Here is an 18077-nt window from a genome sequence, read left to right as displayed (position 1 = left end):
CCTACAACGAAGATTGTATAGTGCCAAGAGTCCAAGCTGGAGGTGGTGGGGTGACCGTTTGGGCTGCTTTTCATGCAGGGGGCAAAACTGACCTGGTTGTTCTGAATGGAAACCTGAACCAGTTCAAGTACAGGGTCATTCTGGAAGAAACATTGCTTCCATTTGCTCGTGCAGCCTTTTGAGGAAACTTTGTCTTCCAAGATGACAATGCACGGCCTCATCGTGCTCGCATGATCCAACACTTTCTTGCTGAACATGGTGTAGAGCATATGGAGTTGCCTGCCATGTCCCCGGATATGAATCTGATAGAGAACTTGTGGGCAGAATTAACGCATCAAATCGACAACTTGGACCAGCAGCCTACCTCTGTGCGTGAATTGCAGCAGACTATTGTCACTGCATGGCAAACGATTCCTCTCCAAACCTTGGCAAATCTCGTGAACAGCATGCCTCAACGTGTACGTGCTCTCCTGAATGCTCGTGGGGGTTACACGAAGTACTGAACTGTAATTTTACTGTCCGTAATCCCAGTCATAATTTAGCTTTTGTTTTTGTTGAATTTTTTTTTGGCTAATGTGCAAAATAAAGAGATACTTCTGGAAAACGTACAGAAGTTTAACACAGTACTGTCCATGAATTGAGTTCGATATCAGTTTACATCACTTTCGAGGATCAATTTATTTGCTTCGAAATGTCAAATGTGGTTTTTGTTTCTTTTAGACGTCACATTAACAAAATCTAGAATAATTTCAACATAATTCCAATGAACTTTTGGTTCTAAGTCATCTTGAAAAGTAAGTTCACCCCCACAAAAAAAATATTCCATATTAAATGCCAAGTCTGTATTTGTTTGGCTGGGCGATATCTCAGCCAGCCTTTGAGCTAGGTAGCTGAAATTTTGTCGCCATAGTGAACACTTGCTTTGGCAAAAACGGTATTTTTTGCTTAATCAATTATTTGATTACTTTTATTAATTATTATTGATTTATTAAGTAATTATTTATCAGAGAGTACGGTAGTACTCTCTATGTAGGGATGGCACGGAAAAAAACGTCGCTCCCATCTGCTACATGCAAAACTAAAGTTGGATTATCTTCTTTAAAAACTCGCTTAGGCTACATATGAGAGCCTACCTGGTCTGTTTAGCTGATTGTCGAGGTAGGGATCACTTTTCAGTTCTCCAGACCAAGGAAAAAGCAAAATAAAGCAAAATAATGAGATTGCTCAAACCCGGGATCTCATCTTCTTGTTCATAATAATTAATCTTCTTCAGATTGCATATTTCCGAGCTGCATCTATCAATGACAATGATTCTGTTACCATTCGATCGAGTTATATTTCCTGCAACATCCTTTGGTATTATAATTCTCGTAGCTTTAAAGGATTCCATGAAAACTCTGGAAAACGACATTCCTATGTAAAAGCATAGGACTGGGCTAGGCGTGGCTATGACAGTCAATCAGCTTGATGGGGGCAGAGCCGTGAGACACATTCGCCTCGGTGTCGGCGTTATGCGTGATAATGCTATATGGGATCAAATAATCTCAGCAGAAATATCACGTGTCGGGAAATGCCTTGTTTTTCATCGTTACATTTATAAAAAAATAAAATAATAGCGAAGTACCAGTGCCATACACTGCACACGGGGCACGTGATCACCATTCCTCCAGTCACGGGTCAAGGCAAAAGCAAACCACGTGATCAATAACCATCTGAAGTCACGGTTTCTCCGCGCCAGATTCGTTACGTCGGCGCATCACTGATGGCGTCCTATAAACAGCCTGAACAAGGAATCCACGGGAATTTAATCTACTATAAATGGAGGTGTGTGTGTGTGTGTGTGTGTGTACGTGTGTGTGTGTGTGTGTGTGTGTGTTGTTATGGATTCGTCACTTCCGTTGTGGTGGTTTGCATCCACTGTAAATATTTCCGATTCCATGTATTATTATTGTTGTCATTTAAAGGGAATATATATTTCTAGTTTCAAAAGTTAAAAGTTAATGTTAAAAGAAACAGGAAACCGGATCGGGAACCGGACGGCGAAGAGGAAGAGGAGAGAAAGAGGGCAGAGCGAGTGAAGTCGGGCAAGAAGCGAGTCGCTTCAACGTCCAGGGGCGAACGTTGTCAAACGAAAGTCGCGAGTGAACTTTCAGGGTTCCTGGGAAAGGAATTCCTGCGACAGAGTTGCTCTCGCGGTGACTGATCAACCTGCGTGTCAGGTTTGGCGTTGGATTCCAAGGAAGCATCGTCGTGTCGTTTTGACCCGAGTACGGGCCGTCGGCCATTTTGACTCACGCGCTTCACGCGTCGAGCAAGGTTTCGTTGCTTCGTAAGCCGTTTCCACCGCTTTCAGATGTATCTGATGTGTGTGTGTGTGTGCACTGTGGCTTTTGAGGATTAATTTGCGGCTCGCCGACTGTGAGCCGTGAAAGTTCATACCGGGAGGGCACCTTTGGATTTCCCAGTTTCCTTGAGTGCACTTTTTATGCAGCTTTTGGCCGCGTGACTCTTTGCGCTGCTTTAGCCGCGTACGCCTTTGTGCCGTTTTGGCAGCGTTATGGGGCCCGTCGGCTGAACGGGATTCTGGTTTCGATTCGACATCGCTCTGACGATCGCTGGAGGGGATCAACTTTGAGCTTGAAGATGGGAATATAGAGACATTGGGGAATGTTCTTTTTCACTCACTTGGAGCACAGTGAGTCACCTTATACTAGCTGATGGTACCATCATAAGATGTATTGATTGTACTTTTGACTGCTATTATTGTTGTACTGTTATTCTTGTGTGATTTTTTAATACAATATTTGTTTGTGAGTAACAATTGGGGTGGCTTCTCCATTGATCTTTGACACCCAGAATAACACATTTTTCTGCCGTGACTCCTCTCGGGGCTCGGAGGTATCCCGTGACCAGGTGGTCGGGGAGGAGCACATAACAGCAATTGGGGGCTCGTCCGGGATAGAATTCCCTAGCATTCCCAAAATTCCTAAATTTGGATTTTTTTTCCTAACATTCCCAAATTTTTCAAAAAAAAAAACAAATTGGAAAATTTTTGTGTGAAGGTCAACAGGTGTTAACTGATAGTCACCATGGTGTTTGACACAGAAAATTTTGTGGCGTCCCCTAATGAGGCACAGTTCCAAGCGTTAAAAAAATTGGAACTCTTGATATTGGCCAGACATTTTAACTTGGAGGTCCGAGTTAGTCTGAAGAAAGCAGAGATGCAGACATTGGTGGTAGAATCTCTGGTGGGACAGGGCACATGAACAGAGGGAGCCTTGGATTGGTTACGAGAGGAAAAAGAAAATGTGGAGCTCCGGAAAATGGAGATGCAACTGCAGAGCCAGGAAAGGTTAAAAGCAGAGGAAAGGAAAGCAGAAGAAAGAAGAGCAGGGGAAAGAGCAGAGGAAAGGAGAGCTGCAAGTGAACTCGAGGAGAGAAGAACAGAGGAAAGGAGAGCTGAAAGAGAACTCGCGGAAAAAAGAGTAGAACAGGAACGAGAACTCGAGGAGAAACGAGCAGAGGAAAGAAGAGCCGAAAGGGAGTTAAAGGAACGTGACATGGAGTGTCAGAGGGAATTTAAACTCAAGGAACTGGAATTAATGAGAGAACGGGGAGAGGTAGCATCCATGCCGGCTAGTTCGACAACTAGTCAGAACACCTGGGATGTTGGTAAACATGTGAGGCTGGTTCCACCCTTCAATGAAAAAGAGGTAGCCAAGTTTTTTTTACACTTTGAGAAAGTGGCTCAAATGCTAAAATGGCCTGTGGGGTCCTGGACTATGTTAGTGCAAAGTGTTTTGGTGGGTAAAGCTCGAGATATATTTTCGGCTTTACCGATTGACAAATGTACAGATTATGAGGAAGTGAAGAAAGCCATTCTCAAAGCCTATGAATTGCCCTGAAGCTTACCGGCAAAAATTCCGGAATGCCAGGAAGAGGGAGAGTGAGACCCATGTGGATTTTGCCAGAATGAAGGAAACCATGTTTGATCGGTGGTGTGATTCGAAAGGGGTTGGGAAAGACTTCAAACTGTTGCGACAATTGATCTTGGTGGAGGAATTCAAACAGTGTGTCCACGAGGACATTAAAGTACATCTGGAGGAAAAGAAGGTACCAGAGTTGTATGAGGCAGCAACCGTGGCAGATGACTATGCCTTGACACACAGGATGGGGTTCCACAAACCTAACTTCCCACCTGGAGTTCGCCAGGGGAGTTATGGTACATCCGGTGCGGAGAACGAAGATTCATGGGGGCGGCCTAGAGATGACTATGAGGACAACTCTGATACCGTGACTTTTAAGGATCAGAAGACCACAATTCCAAGACAGACTTATCTTCCGGGGGGTCGTGGAAGATCACGAGTTTTTCCTCCGGGCCTACTTGCGCTTTTTGCAAGAAACCTGGTCACTTGATGTCCCAATGTTATGCCCTGGAAAGGAAAAATCAGGAGCGGAGTCAGATTAGTACAACTCCGAATGCATTGGCAAATGCGAGAAATCGTCCTTGGAGGACAGTGCCTTGTGAAGGTTCCCATGCCAAGGTTACGGCATCACAGAATGACCTTGCTTAAGAGGGTTACAAACCTTTTATTTCAGAGGGGTTTGTGTCAGGGGATGCAAACTTGACTAACCAAAGATCTGTTAGGGTATTGAGGGACACATGAGCACATCAATCTTTGATGCTTGAGGGCATTTTGCCATTGTCAGAGAAGACGGCAACTGGTGTTAGTGTTATTTTACAGGGGGTTGGTGGCTGTGTTAAAGCCCCACTTCATGTCATCCATTTGAAGTCTGATTTGGTGTCAGGACTGGTCACCATAGGGTTACAAGCCACTCTACCTGTAGAGGGAATATCTTTTGTTATCGGGAATGATTTGGCCGGTGGTCAAGTTTCTGGTAACCCGATGTTTGTTGAAAAGCCTAGTATGGAAAATAACACCGCACAGTTTGAGCAGGAGATGCCGGGTATCTTTCCATCCTGTACCGCGACTCGTGATATGGGTAGGAAGCGCTCTGAAGAGAAGAGGAAGGTACTGACATCACGCTTTGCACAGGCACGTCTTGTCAGGTACCCAAAAGCTAAGTGTCAGCATACACAAGTCAGGGATGGAGGCAATGTTGGCAAGCTCTTTGTGGGGTGGACTGAACTTCAAAACCATGGAAGTTGTTCTGGACTCTGTCTTCGGCCAATATGGACCACTCTTGGAAGTGTGGCTGATAAAACACAGGGAGACGCAAAAGTCAAGAGGGTTTGGCTTTGTCATGTTTGAAAACACCAAGGACGCCAAAGATGCAGAAAGGGATTTGAATGGCAAGGATTTGGATGGTCGGACCTTAATAGTAGAGAAGGCAGGCCATGGGCGTCGAGGGGGCTACAGAGGAGGAAAACGTGGAGGTAGTTTCAGGGGTGGCTATGGCTCCCGGGGTGGGAGTAGTAGTTTTGGTGGTGGCCGCAGTCGAGATTACTATGGAGGCTCGCAGAGTTACGGCAGCTCCCGCAGGGATGATGATCAGGGTAGTGGCCGAGAAGGAGACCGCTATTCCCGTGACTACAGCGACAAGCGCTCCAACCGTGATTATTATGAAAGTTAGGAAGAGTTTGAAGCACTGAATGCTGCGGAGCAGCCGAGCCAAGATTCCTATGCGATTAACCGTGAATTCCACGTTCCTAAAGGCGTCCATGTAGTGAATACTTCCAGGCCTCACCACCCAACTACCATGAAACCTGGCTCTCAGCCCGGCCTCCTTAAAAAAGTGCTGTAGATTTGCTTGACTTTGGGTTTTTGATCACAACCCCTTAACCTTCATTCAAAAAAAAATCCAAAAAAAATCAGAGGTTGATGAGATGGAGTTTGGCTTTACAGGAGTTCAACTTGGAAATTGAGCACGTAAAGGGCAGGGACAATGTGGTTGTGGATGCTTTGTCCAGAGTGACCTAACTTTGGAAATATCTGTAGGTTGTTTGAAGTTTTGTTGCTTTATTTTTGGGAAATATTGATTATCGTTGCTCACGGGAATTGATGATTTGGGGTGTGAGTTTACTTTTGTTTGTTGGAAGGGTTTTGCCTACAAAGAAAGTTTTCACTATGTTCAAACTTTCTTTCTTGAGGGGGGGAAGTGTTACGGATTTGTCACTTCCATTGTGGTGGTTTGCATCCACTGTAAATATTTCCGATTCCATGTATTATTATTGTTGTCATTTAAAGGGAATAGATATTTCTAGTTTCAAAAGTTAAAAGTTAATGTTAAAAGAAACAGGAAACCGGATCGGGAACCGGATGGCGAAGAAGAAGAGGAGAGAAAGAGGGCGGAGCGAGTGAAGTCAGACAAGAAGCGAGTCGCTTCAAGGTCCGGGGGCGAACGTTGTCAAACGAAAGTCGCTAGTGAACTTTCAGGGTTCTTGGGAAAGGAATTCCTGCGACAGAGTTGCTCTCGCGGTGACTGATCAACCTGCATGTCAGGTTTGGCATTGGATTTCGAGGAATCATTGTCGTGTCGTTTCGACCCGAGTATGGGCCGTCGGTCATTTTGACTCGCGCGCTTCGCGCGTCGAGCAAGGTTTCGTTGCTTCGTAAGCCGTTTCCACCGCTTTCAGACGTATCTGATGTGTGTGTGTGCACCGTGGCTTTTGAGGATTAATTTGCAGCTCGCCGACTGTGAGCCGTGAAACTTCAGACCGGGAGGGCGCCTTTGGATTTCCCAGTCACCTTGAGTGTGCTTTTTACGCAGCTTTGGGCCGCGTGACTCTTTGCGCTGCTTTAGCCGCGTACGCCTTTGTGCAGTTTTGGCAGCGTGACGGGGCCTGTCAGCTGAACGGGATTCTGGTTTTGATTTGACATCGCTCTGACGATCGCTGGAGGGGATCAACTTTGAGCTTGAAGACGGGAATATAGAGACATTGGGGAATGTTCTTTTTCACTCACTTGGAGCACAGTGAGTCACGTTATACTAGCTGATGGTACCATCATAAGATGTATTGATTGTACTTTTGACTGCTATTATTGTTGTACTGTTATTCTTGTGTGATTTTTTAATACAATATTTGTTTGTGAGTAACAATTGGGGTGGCCTCTCCATTGATCTTTGACACCCAGAATTAGGGCTGTCAACCGAGCCGAGACCGGGACGAAATCCCGGCGGTTTCGGCTTTCGAGACGGTCTCGGGACGGTCCCGAGATAAATTGATAGACGTAATTTCTCGGTAAAAAAATCCCGGTTAAAATTCCAACTTCTTGCAGATATTTTCCATAATAGAGGCATTTATTGAGCCTTGCTTTCATTACTCTGCTTCTGCACAAGCATCATTTTTCGCAAGTGCAGCTGAACTGACACAAACGATGATAGATAAAGGAAACTCACTGTTCCAGGATTTTCCCCTTGTCAACAAACAATGCCCTGCAAACGAATCCGAATTCCGAATCCGGATCTTCACCAACATCTAATCATGTCGTCCTTGTCAAACACGCTGCATCTCCACAAAATTTCGTCCGAATCCGTCCACAACTTTTTGAGATATTGTGTTCACAAACAAACGGACAAACAGACAGGAGTGAAAACATAACCTCCATCCACCTTTGGTGGCGGAAGTAACGAAATCAGGATAAAGGTCCCAATGAAAATCCGCCGCATTGCGGCTTCATTTAAACCGTTGAATCCTTCCGCTGTATCACTCCGCCTCGCCCCGCTACGCTGCGGTCACGTGTGCGTCCTTGGAGACGAGTTACGGAATGTGGTTGCTATGGTCTTTTGCACATTAATATCGAGGGATTCGCTCGAGGCCCCGTGATTGGAGGGACGATGTTTATTTAGATTAAAAACACGTTTATAACGGATTATTCTACACACAATGTATTAATACAAGTACAATACATTATGTAGTTTTATGAAATGAGTTTTTGATGAATGTTTATGTTTAATTGCAACGCTATAACTATAAATTGTAAGAATCCCTCGGGGTTTGGTGTTTGAATGTGAAAGTATTGAAGGAGCTGGGCTCCAACGCGAGTTGAAAGAATTGACGCGACCAAAGATGGAAATTCGTCCGAGTAGGTTTAATAAATGTATCACACTCGGGTACTCTGAAAAGCCCGTTTATCGGGCAGCAATATATATATACACATTTATGTCGGGAAGTTTGCCCGGCAAAAGCTATACCGGGCATGCCCGGGTATCAAGGGCGAGCCTTGGAAAGGCGAGTCTGGACCTGCCCGGGCGTGTTTGGCTGCGGCCTGGCAAGTCGAGGCTGGGCGTGCCCGGGCGCTCTGGACGAGCACTGGAAAGGCGATAGCGGGCATGCCCGGACGCTCTGGGCGAGCCCTGGAAAGGCGATAGCGGGCATGCCCGGACGCTCTGGGCGAGCCCTGGAAAGGCGATAGCGGGCATGCCCGGACGCTCTGGGCGAGCCCTGGAAAGGCGAGAGCGGGCATGCCCGGGAAAGACGAGACCGGGCGTGCCCGGGAGGTTCGGGCGTGCCCGGGAACAGTGAGTCCGGGCATGCCCGGGAGAGGCGCGTCTGGCCGTGTTCTGGCCGGTGCAAGGCGATTGTGTGCATCCAGCGGTAACCGCTACAGTATTTTGGTTATCTTATCTCCACTTTAGGCCTGATAAGTTGATTACGTTTACTTTAGTCACAGAGTCAAAATAAGGAGGGGGGGGGGCGGTGATCACTACACCGCCTGCTTTATAATTTACTAGCAGAAGTACCCGGCATTGCCGGGCGGGGGAGGGGAGGGGAACGGGGGGGGGGGGGGGGGGGGGGGAGCGAGCCCCTGGCGATCACAACTCACAAAATGATAATGAAACTCCAACCTGGACTCGAATATGCCTGGGCAGAAACATTTTCTCCCTCTGACATTCCGAGCAAGAAATTACACGACAATACAAACTGTAATGAGATAACCCGGTCCCGTCGGTGGCCGATCATCTGCATGTAGGCGGTGTATTTTATTTCATCCCGGTAAATGGAAGCTAAGTCGGAATTTAAGTACTCAACATCAGAAATGAATTTTTTTCATTGTTGTTTATATATTGTAATGAAATTCCATTATTTTTGAAGCCTTATTATTTATTTATTTATTTATTGTTTTTTTTTTTTGTTTTTTTTGTTTTTGTTTTTACTTTGCCGGGAACCGAGCCGATCCGAGATCCCGTTATGAAAATTGAAAATTTATCGAGACGGTTCCGAGACGGGATTTTGAATCTAGCTAACAGCACTACCCAGAATAACACATTTTTCTGCCGTGACCCCTCTCGGGGCTCGGAGGTACCCCGTAACCATGGGGTCGGGGAGGAGCACGTAACAGTGTGTGTGTGTGTGTGTGTGTGTGTGTGTGTGTGTGTGTGTGTGTGTGTCATACTTTTTGACGTCAATTAATTAAGTACTATTCAAATGTACCTTTTAACCCTTTAGACTGCTGAGACCCCTTAGACCTCGGAAGACCCTTTAACACAGATGACCCAGATGACCCAAAAGTCCCCAAATCACCTAGAAGTCCCCGAGGACCCAAAAGCCAAAAGTTCCAAAGGACCCAAAAGTCCCCAAGGACACAAAACTCCCAAAGGACCCAAAAATTCCTTGATGACCCAAAAGTCCCCGATGACCCAAATCACCCAAAAGTCCCCAAGGACCCAAAAGTCCTTGATGACCCAAAATACCCAGATGCCCCAAAAGTCCCCGAGGAACCAAAAGACCCTCGAGGACCCAAAACACCCAGATGATCCAAAAGTCCTTAATGACCCATAAGACCCTGATCACCCAAAAGTCCATGAGGACCAAAAAGTTCCCAAGGAACCAAAAAGTCCTTGATGACCCAAAAGTCCCCAAGGACCCAAATCACCCAAAAGTCCCCAAGGACCCAAAAGTTATTGATGACCCAAAAGTCTCCGAGGACCCAAAATACTTGACTCAAAACACCCAGATGACCAAAAAGTCCTTGATGACCCAAAATACCCTGATGACCCAAAAGTCCCCGAAGAGCCAAAAGTTCCCGTAGATCCAAAGGCCCCCAAAAGACCCAGATGACCAAAAAGTTCCGATGAACCAAAAGTACCCAAAAAACCAGGATGATCCAAAAGTCCTCGAGGACCAAAAAGACCCAGATGACCCTGATGACTCAAAAGTCCCCAAACACCCAAAAGTCACCAAAGACCCAAAAGTTCCTGAAGATCCAAAAGTCCCCAATTAAAATTTGGTCCAATGGACCAACGGGCCCCCTAGTTTAATAAGTTTTGAACTGACATTTAGTGATCCTTTCATCTTTGTTTTGGCATACTGCATCACCTGGAGTGGTCAATGGTCAATTAATTAATGTTTAAATGTAAAGATCCTAGTTTCCTTATGTCTATGCCCTCTTACCTGTGGCTACTGGGATTGGGGATTTGGGAGAGGAACGTGGAAGCAGGGGATGGGGGAGATGGGGGAGAGGGGAGGGGGGGGGGGGGGGTGGAGAGGGAAAATTGTTATTTAAAAAAAAAAAATTATGCCAGACATCCTCAGTACACCACTGGTGAGCACGTCTATAAAGTTTGTACTGCAAAATTTGTAAATCAGTCGTAGAACATCATCCACTCAAATATTACAACAATTATTCAGACGTGTATTTCTCAGCTGGGCCTCTCTCAATGGCAATGACTGGAGTTTTACTTGGTGCAGAATCCTTTGTTATAATTTGTTTCTCCAGTTTATTTCTCCAGTTAAATATTTACAGATACTCTCTGAGAACGTGTTCTCTCGTGCTCAACCGAGGCCATCATAGTTTGGCAAGGCCACGCCCTTCCCCACGCCGACTCGATCAACCCTGAACCTTGCTATGCGCATGCGCAGATAAGAAAGCATGTCACTTGTACAGTGTGCTTGACTAACGTCGTTCTGATGATTTATAGTGACTGTATTTTTGTCTGGCGAGAAACTACTCAAGTATTACCGAGGTCTTCTGATTTCTCAGAACCAGGATTTAGATACTTCAGATAAATACTTAGATGTTGTCTTGATAAAGTTCTTCATTGAAGTTCAGTGGGTGGGTTATCTTGGGTTCAGTTATCTTCCTTCTCTTCATCAGTGGGTGGGGCCGACATTTAAAAAAAATCTTGGGTGGGTTCAGTGGGTGGGTTCAGTGGGTGGGTTATCAGTGGATAAATAAGACATTGAAGTTCATTGAAGAAGATAACTGAGAAGGAAGTTGAGGAAGCGATAAAAGCAATAAAATAAAATAAAACCTGGTGTTGGGCTAGCGGCTAGGGTGCCAGCTTAGGATTCAAGGATCCTGGGTTCGAATCCCGGTCGATCGCTGAATTAACGCCAGGGGGGTTGACTCAGCCTGTCATCCTTCCGAGGTCGGCTAATTGAGTACCAGTTCACTGGTATTCCCTCCTTTTTTTTTTTTTTTTTTTTGTATACAAGATCGAGGCTCGTGAAAGAGCGAACATTAATCACACAGAAAGACAAACCGACACAAAAACATATAACATCGGGAGCGGTAGACAAGATGGGGAGAGAGGGGGAAGGACACAAACACAACATTTGAGAGCAGGGACCGAGAGACATGGAGACATCGAGAGATCTGAGAGAGGGCGAGGGCTTTGGGGGTGGGGGGGGGGCATGGGAAGGGGGGGAGGTGGGAGAGGTTTCAAACATATGGACACGGCCAGGACTTCCAGGAAAGAAGTTGGAATTTCAAACAAGGTGGATCTGGGGTGAATTAGCGGGGGTAGAAAGATCAAGGTTTTGGATGGGGGAAGATAAGAGATGGTGGTGAACAGCTGTTTTAAATACCTGGAGGGAGGACTGAGATTGAAGGGAGTGAGGGAGTTTGTTCCAGAGGCGGGAGAAAAGAGGAATGAAAGAGTGAAGGTGAGCAGAGAGCCGAGATTTCGGCAGTTTAACCATCAGAGGGTTGCTGGCAGATCTTGTGCGACCTGTAGGAATATTTGGGGGACAGAGCACAGAGAGAGCTGGGGGTGCAAGGCCGGAGAGGAGTCGGTAGAAGACAGAAAGACCACCTACCTGCTTGCGGTGAGTGAGTGAAAGGCCCTCAGAGATAGCTTCATCGCGGGAGATTCCAATAATTCTGAAAGCTTTGGTTTCAACAGCGTGAAGCCGAGCTAGGTGTGAGGCAGGAGCACCGGCCCATAGGGGAGAACAGTATTCCATTGAGCTGCGGATGAAAGCCTTGTATGTGGTGAGGAGCTCAGGTGTGCCGAGGAAAGACTTCGCACGATGGAGGATGCCCAGTCGGCGACTGACTTTGGAGGCCAGCTTGGAAATGTGGTTTTCTCAAGAAAGATCATGGCAGATAGTGAGACCCAAAAGCTTGAGCGACAGAACTTATTGGAGAGGATTGTTGAGAAAGTAGATGGGAGGGTTGTCCAGTCGATCTTTTCGGAGAGACATAGTAAGAGTGTGAGATTTGTCAGGATTGAAAGACATGTTACACTTGTTTGACCAGTCTGTGATTTTGTCCAAGTCTTCAGAGAGTGAGGAGGCTGCAGACTGCCGATCGGAGGGAAGAGGAATGGAGCGGCAGAGAGTGGAGTCATCAGCAAAGAGATAGAGAGGATTTTCAAGAGAGTCAGAGAGATCATTGATGAAGACCAGAAAAAGCACAGGGCCCAGAACACTGCCTTGCGGAACTCCAGCCTGAACAGGAAGAGGAGATGAGAGAACCCCATTCAGGGCCACACGTTGACGACGACTAGAGAGGAAGTCAGCCAGCCATGCGTGGAGATTTCCATGGATACCAAAAGAGGAGAGTTTGGTGAGCAGAGTGGGGTGCCAGACCGTATCGAAGGCACGTGATATGTCGAGCTCCAAGACTTGTCGTAAACTTGTCGTAAAAACTTGTCGTAAAAGTACTTGTCGTAAAAAGGCGACAAAAAGGGTTGGCGGCAGGAAGGGCATCCGGCCGTAAAACATTGCTTCAAAAAAGGGGACCAAAAAACAACAACAACCATGGTCCCCGAAAAAGGCCAACCCCCGCTTTGCGGGGAAAAATGGCCTCTAAAGGTGTTTTTTTTTTTTTTTTTTTTAATTGAAGTTAATTTTACAAAACTGTTATCAGGGAGTGTGCTGTCACTGTCGACTCTATGTAGTAACACTACTCTACGTAGTATGACGTGGATAAAAAATGTCGGCTCCACCCACTGATACAAAACAAAAGTTTGAGTATCTCCTCGTACTCTCGTAGTAGTTTATCGAGGACACTTGCAGTTTGAGTGTATAATAAGTTTTATTGACACCAAGTAAACAAAACAGTAAAAACCACGAGTGTCTTTCACGTCCGGCCGTGTATAAATAAATTCCTCTTGAGGCTCCGCCCCTCCCCTCTGTCCCCACCCTATTCATCAGAGGGAAACCACACCAGTTATTTTGGCATTTCTAAGTGCAGGTCCTTGTGTGGCCGGAGGCTGGATGAAGACATTACTCTTTGAGAAACGAGCAATAAGACAGAGCTGCAAGATACAGTCAGGGTTACGTAAGACAATAAAGGAACACATGTGCAGTGTTTGACTTTGCTGACTAAGATATCTTGGCACTTTTGCTCCAAGATTGGGCATCCTCTGAGAACCGTACCATTGTGTTATTCCACATTGCAAAAAATTACAGAAACAAGTAAATAAAAAAATTTATGCTAAATTAAAAAGGCAATGTAGGGATGACAAACTACAGTCTAAAAAAGGTCCTAATCAAGATAAGGATGATGTTGGTTTAGAGAGTAGCTAACAGTATTGCCATCACATAACAATCCCTACATCACTGCCTCCAGACTATTGTCTAGGGCTAGGCTGAGCTAAAAGTATTAGAAGCTCCTATATTTCATTTCTGCATAAGTATAAGAAGCTCTTGTATAATTTCAGGGACTTCTTGGAGCTTCAGTTGTCTATCCTACTTTTCTTTTTTTTTAATCAACTTAGAGTAACCAATCACAAATGGAGATAATTATAGAATGCTGTTATTAGAGATGTCGATGCAGTTTCTAAGAAGTTGATGATCATGTACTGATATTATAACATTATACTCAGACTGCTAATTTGTACAGTCTCATTATGTGGCTACACTACAAGAGTAATCAAGTACTGTGGTAACCAGTGAAATGTTTGTAGAAGCTTGAAGCAATGATTGATGAAGTGTAAATGAGGCAGTGATGTAGGGATTGTTATTTGATGCACTGTTAGCTACTTTCTAATCCAGTGGTTCTTAACCTTTTTAAAGGCGCCGAACCCGAACGAAACCCACTGAACACTCGCGGAACCTCTCAAATTTGACAAAAAAATTAAGAAGATTGCATCTTAATGCGTTTTCTGTCCTTCTTTTTGGGAAGCGGTCTGGGATATGCGTCGTTTTGTTTTGGCAAGGGCAACCCTCAAATCATTTTCGCATGCAAGCCTGCTCCTTTTCTTTGTTTTAATGTCCACCAGTCTCGAAAACGCATGCTCGCAGAGATACGTTGTAACGAACGGCGTGAGGATCTCAAGGGCAATTTTAGCGATGTGAGGATACCCTTCCATTTGGCGGCACCAAAACGTTGAGAGCGTTGTTGCGCCAAAGAGTTGTTGTTGAGTCTGGCTCTGCTGAAGTTCGATGAGGTCGTCGAGGTATTGGTCATTGACATCTGCCGTTGCAACATCGAAAGTAAACAGCTGCCTCACCCATGCTGGGTATTGCTCTTGGTCGGGGAAGTAGCCGTCAAATGACTTTCCCAGCTCATCCAGGTGCATGGCAATCACTTGCTTCAGCTCCCCCGGTACGCAGTGCCTCCAACTTCAGACTCATCTTCGATCCCACTCACGCACTTGTCAAGTAGTGAAAAGTTCGAGAAGTTGTCCTTCTCTGTTCGCCGCCTCCACAACGGCAACTTCTTTCAGAAAGCGCTCAACTTTTCTTCAGATTCGATGACATTCACGCCACCGCCCTGCATCTGGCAATTGAGATGATTGAGTGCATCGAAGATGTCAGCCACGTACGCCAAGGCGAGGATGAACTCTGACTCTTGGAGGTGTGTTGCATGGCAATGCTGATGTTCTCGCAAAAACAGGGCGAATTCCACACGCAAGGCAAAAACACGGCTCATTACCTTCCCTTGTGATAACCATCGAATGTTAGAGTGGTAGAGAAGGACTTCGAATTCAGAGCCGATTTCATTGCACAGCTCTTTGAAGATGCGATGATTCAGAGCACGGCTTCACATGTAATTCACAGTTTCATCGACGATTTTCAGAACATTGGCCAGGTTTGGAGGCAGGGTTTTGATGCCAGCGCGTGTCTGTGCAGGACGCAGAACGTGACGATGATGTGTGGTGCATCGGCCTTCACCAGTGCTCCAAAACCGCATCCCAGCATGGCTGGAGCTCTGTCTGAGCAAACTGCAGACACTATGTTCCACGAGAGGCCGTTGCTTCTGAAGAAATCGTCCACAAGCTTCTTCACGTCAGCTGCTTTCATTGTTGTTGTGAGAGGCTTGCAGAACAGAAAGTCTTCCTTGATCTCGTCTCCTTTGACATAACGCACAAATAAGATGAGCTGGCTCAAATTCGAAACATCGGTGATCTCGTCGAGTTGAAGGCTGAATTTCGTCGGGCTTGCGACTAAATCTGCAACTACCTGGGTGAGGATGTCATCGCTCATGTCGTCGATTCTGCATCTGATGGTGTCATTTGAGAGTGGAACGAGAGACGACTTGTTTTCAGCAGCTTTTCCCAGCATGATGTTGGCCATCTTCAACACGGCCAGTTTGATGAGTGTCTCACCAACGGTGTGTGGTTTGCCCTGCTTTGTGATCAGGTACGCAACTTCATATGACGCGGTGAGGATCGGTTTGTCAATTGGAACGAAGCCGAGAGTGGGCAAGGTAGCACTTGCGTCGAATCGGACTCTCTTCAATTTGAATTCATCCAGCGTTGCGTCTTTGTACTGCCCCTCGCCGTGTAGGTTTTTGAAGTGTTCCCGTAGTTTTGCTGGTGCTAGGCTGGAGCTGCTCAACTTGACATTGCAAAGCATGCATTGAGGACGCTGACTTCCGTCCCGTTCCGTCAAACACGTGAACCCGTACCACACGTAATCCTCCGAACACTTCCTTTTTTTGCTCAACATACTGCAAAAAAAAAAGGAAGTAACAAACTGATCTTAATTGAGTTTGGGTGAATAATTATATGACAAAAATTAAAAATGGAACATGCTTAAATATAATCAGTACCCCTCTAAAAACTGAGAAATTTTAACGAAGAAAACAACTTATAGTTACGATGACGGGATTTATTATCTACTCAACTCTATGTCACCTCAAATTCCATTTAATTATAATATTACATAGAAAACTGCGAATTGTTAGTTTTGAATTGCGACCAAAGGAGTTATATCACCTCCACCTAATTTTCTGAGTAATTCAATCATATTTTATAATCACCATCCACTTTTGACTTTAATATAACTCTGAACACGCCCTGCATATCCACAAACATTTCCAACTTACTTTTCAATTAATCAGTAACTCCAAAGTAAGGCGCGACCAATGACGCACGGCACATGGCAAGCTAATCGAGGCTATTCACTGGAATTTCCGAACACCTGCAAAGTCCAAAATCCAGTAAGTAAGTAAGCAAGTAAGCACCATCAACAGAATAATTAGCAAGTTGCTCATTGATTCAACTTACTACAGTCAGTGTGAAACAACTTATCTTAAACACAGACCAGAGAAACCATGAATGGGATGGGAATACAATTACAAATAACATTTCCATTCGTTCGTAACATACATAGCAAAATAATAATAATCTATCTATAATTCCAGTAATCTGTGTGTGTGTGTGTGTCTGTGTGTGTGTCTGTGTGTGTGTCTGTGTGTTTGTTTGTCTGTGACCGCTGTTTCTCGACAACCACGGGTCCGATATACTTGAAACTTGCCAGGTATATTGCTGGGGACCTGAGGATGTGCCTTTTCAAGGTTTCATATTAATCGGAGAAGTAGTTACCGAGCTATGGCGATTTAGCCGTTCGCCGTTCGCTTTGGCTTTGCGAATGGACCAAACCATTTCATGTAAATAGAGGGGGGGGGGGGGGTTCTACCGTACTCGCAAGCCGTTCGCTTTGGCTTTGCGAATGGACCAAACCATTTCATGTAAATAGAGGGGGGGGGGGTTCTGTGGTCGTTACTGCCACGTGGTTTCAAAGTTTTTTTTTGTTGTTGTTGTTTGCACGCATGTTTTTTTGCACCCACGTACGGGCACGCCCTAGTCTATCTATAATTCCAGTAATCTCTGTGTGTGTGTGTGTGTCTGTGTGTGTGTCTGTGTGTGTGTCTGTGTGTTTGTTTGTCTGTGACCGCTGTTTCTCGACAACCACGGGTCCGATATACTTGAAACTTGCCAGGTATATTGCTGGGGACCTGAGGATGTGCCTTTTCAAGGTTTCATATTAATCGGAGAAGTAGTTACCGAGCTATGGCGATTTAGCCGTTCGCCGTTCGCTTTGGCTTTGCGAATGGACCAAACCATTTCATGTAAATAGAGGGGGGGGTTCTACCGTACTCGCAAGCCGTTCGCTTTGGCTTTGCGAATGGACCAAACCATTTCATGTAAATAGAGGGGGGGGGGTTCTGTGGTCGTTACTGCCACGTGGTTTCAAAGTTTTTTTTTGTTGTTGTTGTTTGCACGCATGTTTTTTTGCACCCACGTACGGGCACGCCCTAGTCTATCTATAATTCCAGTAATCTCTGTGTGTGTGTCTGTGTGTTTGTTTGTCTGTGACCGCTGTTTCTCGACAACCACGGGTCCGATATACTTGAAACTTGCCAGGTATATTGCTGGGGACCTGAGGATGTGCCTTTTCAAGGTTTCATATTAATCGGAGAAGTAGTTACCGAGCTATGGCGATTTATTTACCAACCGTTCGCTTTGGCTTTGCGAATGGACCAAACCATTTCATGTAAATAGGGGGGGGGGGGGGGTTCTACCGTACTCGCAAGCCGTTCGCTTTGGCTTTGCGAATGGACCAAACCATTTCATGTAAATAGAGGGGGGGTTCTGTGGTCATTACTGCCACGTGGTTTCAAAGTTTTTTTTTGTTGTTGTTGTTTGCACGCATG

General features: G+C 45.6%; 1 protein-coding gene across 2 annotated transcripts in view; it reads left to right on the top strand.

The window, feature by feature from the left end:
- The window catches only part of LOC137417005 (tetraspanin-9-like), a 45352-nt gene that overhangs the window by 4743 nt on the left and 22532 nt on the right, over positions 1 to 18077 (top strand). The window lies entirely within an intron of this gene.

This window comes from Myxine glutinosa, chromosome 7 (assembly GCF_964187855.1).
Source record: "Myxine glutinosa chromosome 7, kmMyxGlut1.1, whole genome shotgun sequence".
Classification (NCBI taxonomy): domain Eukaryota; kingdom Metazoa; phylum Chordata; class Myxini; order Myxiniformes; family Myxinidae; genus Myxine; species Myxine glutinosa.
This window is presented reverse-complemented; position numbering and strand designations above follow the sequence as displayed.